This window comes from Pygoscelis adeliae, unplaced genomic scaffold (genome assembly GCF_000699105.1).
Source record: "Pygoscelis adeliae isolate BGI_AS28 unplaced genomic scaffold, ASM69910v1 Scaffold532, whole genome shotgun sequence".
In the NCBI taxonomy this organism is placed as follows: Eukaryota; Metazoa; Chordata; class Aves; order Sphenisciformes; family Spheniscidae; genus Pygoscelis; species Pygoscelis adeliae.
Genome location: NW_008824245.1, coordinates 58,222 through 62,225, shown reverse-complemented (window position 1 = coordinate 62,225; position 4,004 = coordinate 58,222).

Genomic DNA, 4,004 nt, shown 5'->3' with positions numbered 1-4,004 from the left:
TGTCCCAGGAAGGCCAGTGTCAGCACAATGGAAGGACTGGAACCACCTCTTTCAGCATGAGCCTGCGCATGGGTCATCTTAGTGATTATGAAATTATTGCCTATAGACTGCAGAGGAATATTCCTGCAGTAGTGCTTTTATTTTTTTAACTTCTTCCCAATTTTCCAACAAGAGCATGGCTTATCAAAATCAGTTTAGAACCATGTGATATATGTGTGTGTAGGAAGTGAGTCCAGACTTAAAAATTAGGGACTTTAAGCAGACTGTTGCCACCCAGGAAAGAGATTTTTGGGTTTATGATACTGTTACGTGAAAAACACAAGCTGAGCACTTTGTAGCAATCAGAACCCCAGACTGTTACTAATTATTAGGAAAATAATAGGGAGCAAAATGGAAGACATTTTATACAAATAAATCAATGGCACATCTACCTCTTAAATGCTGCATGCAGCATTTTGCTTCTCCTCTCCCCCTTCAGAAAGGATGCAGGAGAATTGTAGAATGCGCAGGCAAGGCAACAAAGGTAATGTCATGGAAGGGCTTGGATGTGAGGCTGCGTTTTTCAGACTGGGGAAGATGGAGGGATAACAATGGAAGCATGTAGAATAATTGGGAGCACCTGTGGAAACAAGCAGTTGGAAATGCAGAACAAAAGAAGTAGCTGGGTCCCCATATGTCATGCAGTGAAGCTGTGGAACTCAAGTTGTGTCCTGCAGAATACTGCTGATTCTAGAAGTTTACCTGGGTTCCAGATAAAAGTAGTGTGTTTTTTACTTCTGGCTTTGGAAGTTCTTGGGCCACAAATTGTTGAAGACTGCAAAAGAATTCTGAGGAAGTATTGCTACATGCTTCTCCTGTTCTTACACTCTTCCCTAGGCATCTGCCATTGTCAGAGGCAGGGTACTGAACAGGATGGAGCTTTGATCAGACCTGGTATGCCCATTTAGGACAGTGAAGGGTTGGCAGATCATGTTCTTCATGTAAATTAGTAGGTTAAGTTGAAGACTACTACAGAAATGAAGAGGTCAACTTGAATTAATTAAGAATAGCTTTTGTAGGAGATTGAGACCACTTCCAGTATGACAGATTCAGAATAGAAACATGAACTTAAGCAGATGTTGTTCATAAGTAATATGAATCCTTATTCATAGAATTTGGGAGGGCGTTGTATCCTACCTTATTGCAGAATAATTTCATAGAATCATAGAATCATTAAGGTTGGAAAAGACCTCTAAGATCAGATTCCAACCGTCAACCCAACACCCCCATGCCCACTAAACCATGTCCCTAAGTGCCTCATCTACACGTCTTTTAAATAATTCCAGGGATGGTGACTCAACCACTTCCCTGGGCAGCCTGTTCCAATGTTTAACCACTCTTTCAGTAAAGAAATTTTTCCTTGTGTCCCATCTAAACCTCCCTTGGCACAACTTGAGGCTGTTTCCTCTCGTCCTACCTTCCTAGGTAGACAAGCCTTGTGCCTTAAGTTTTATTCAGTTTCAGCTCTGAAGGAAGGCTCGAAGGATAGGCTTATGCAAACAGGTTTTTGGGATATGTAGTAGTGTGTAATTAGCATCAAGTTAACAAGTCTCCAATGACAGCACACAGTTAATCTGTGTTTGTCCCTTTTCACTAAGAGCAAATTACCACAGAGTAAAGCAACACAACCAGACAACAGCTAGGAAACAACTAGTACGTGCTATATTGGAACTATGGCTTGCAATAATTAACTCTTACCCAGTTACTTTAATTTTACATGCCATTTAAATCCATGTTTTTAGTTGTTTTCCTTTTTTTTTTTAAAATAGTTCTAAGTTGCTCATTCTGAAATTTCCCAAGCAAGCTATTCATCAGAGGCTTTTTGCAGGATTTTAGAAAAACATTTTGCTCTCTTAGGGTAGGAAAAGTATTTTATTATGTGTGGGTAGGGGGGATGCGGCAGGAAATGGGTAGAATTAAGCTACCTTTTATTTGAAAAGCTTTGAAACTTTCATGCTTCTGGCTGACTTCCTGTATGAGTGCTGGGGAGTTGTCCTTTTAATTTGAGGATGTGTATTTTGTTGTACTGGTGAAAATAGTCTTCCAATTTGGCCAAATAATATTTGCAAAAATGATTTGTACATGCTCCTTTGCACTTCAGCATCTGAAATCTCCAGAGACTATGCAATAGGTGTGTCTCAATGTACTGCTCCTAATGCTCTGCAGGGTTTTCATGTTCTGTTTGTTGTGATCCTACAGTCTTAACTTGCTGCTGAAAGATCACAGTTCTACCACTATCACTTGTACTGTTAGCTGAAGAGCAGAGGTCTGTGTTAAGGGTTTAAAGACTCCATCTAACTAAAGGATTCCTATATGCATGTAGATAGGATGCTGCGTGAGGAAGATCCTTTCAGTGTAGGAACATTACAAGCTGTATTAAAAGGACATGACTGCCACATTCAAAGGCCTTATTTATTGCATGTTCAAATACTGTTCTGGAGACAGATTTCTTACTTCCCCTTGACCATTTCTGTGATGCTTGTTAGTGCAGCATCTGAATGCATAGTAAGCGTTAATTTATTCATATCACAGTAATGTGAGGAAGTGTTATAAATTCACATGGAGAGGCAAGGCAAGACTAAGGATTAACGTGTCCAATAATCTTGATCCTACATGTGTCAGCATTTTGGGGCAGTTTCCTTATGCAGAAAGAACATCTCTGCTCTTCCATTTTCAAAATTGAATGCTTTGTCTCTGTAAATTCAAAGTTTCTAGGTATGAAGATGGGGAACTGGAACTTGAGGGGTCTACATGGTTTGACTGAAGAGACTTAGTGTTATGTGTGAATTCTGTAGGAGACCAGATTTATCATCCAGACCTATAGAGCTGTATTCAGCTGTCTTACTGAGAGACCACCTTTACTCACTGTACGTGCATCTCTCTGCTTTTCTGCAGCAAACAAGTCCCCTGCTAACTCTGTATGCTTCCCAGCCTGTCTGTTCTGTGGTGTCATGCAGGGCAGTTAGTGCAGCATCTGAATGCACATCTTCTGCTGATATGGCAGTGCTTAAAATGTATGACACACCATTTTTGGGAGGACGGTGACCCAGACAAAATCTGTAACAGACTGCCATGGCAACTTTTACAAGTTGGTGTGACATTATCTGTTATCAGAATAGTTACATTCGCAGTCTAGCATGGATGAAAGAAGACTGTAGAGATGCTTGCATAGTCTGATCTCCCAGAAAGTCAAAAGTCTGCTTTGGTGAGCATGAACTAAAAAGTTCAACTGTTGAACATAATTCTAAAGTTTGGCTTTTGTTTGAGAGCCGTTTTCCTCTTGAGGGATACTCAGAAGACTAAATTGCTCTCTAGGTCAGATGGCTCCATCAGTATTCCATCTGGTGAAGTGAAACTTCTTGGAGTTCATGTAGAATACACTTTTCTTGCACACTCTTTTCATACCAGTGCCACCAGACAGTAATGTGACAGGATCATAGAATCACAGAATGGTTTGGATTGGAAGGGACCTTAAAGATCACCTAGTTCCAACCCCCCGCCATGGGCACAACCTGGCCTTGAACACTCCCAGGGATGGGGCATCCACAACTTTTCTGGGCAAGCTGTTCCAGTGCCTCACCGCCCTCACAGTGAAGAATTTCTTCTTTATATCTAATCTAAGTCTACCCTCTTTCAGTTTAAAGCCATTACCCCTTGTCCTATCGCTACATCCCCTTGTAAAAAGTCCCTCTCCAGCTTTCTGGTGGGCCCCCTTCAGGTACTGGAAGGCTGCTAGAAGGTCTCCCCAGAGCCTTCCCTTCTCCAGGCTGAACAACCCCAACTCTCCCAGCCTTTCCTCATGGGAGAGTTGTTCCAGCCCTCTGATCATCTTTGTGGCCCTCCTCTGGACTCGCTCCAACAGGTCCATGTCCTTCTTATGTTGGGGGCCCCAGAGCTGGAGGCAGTACTCCAGGTGGGGGTCTCGCGGAGTAGAAGGGGGAGAATCACCTCCCTCAACCTGCTGG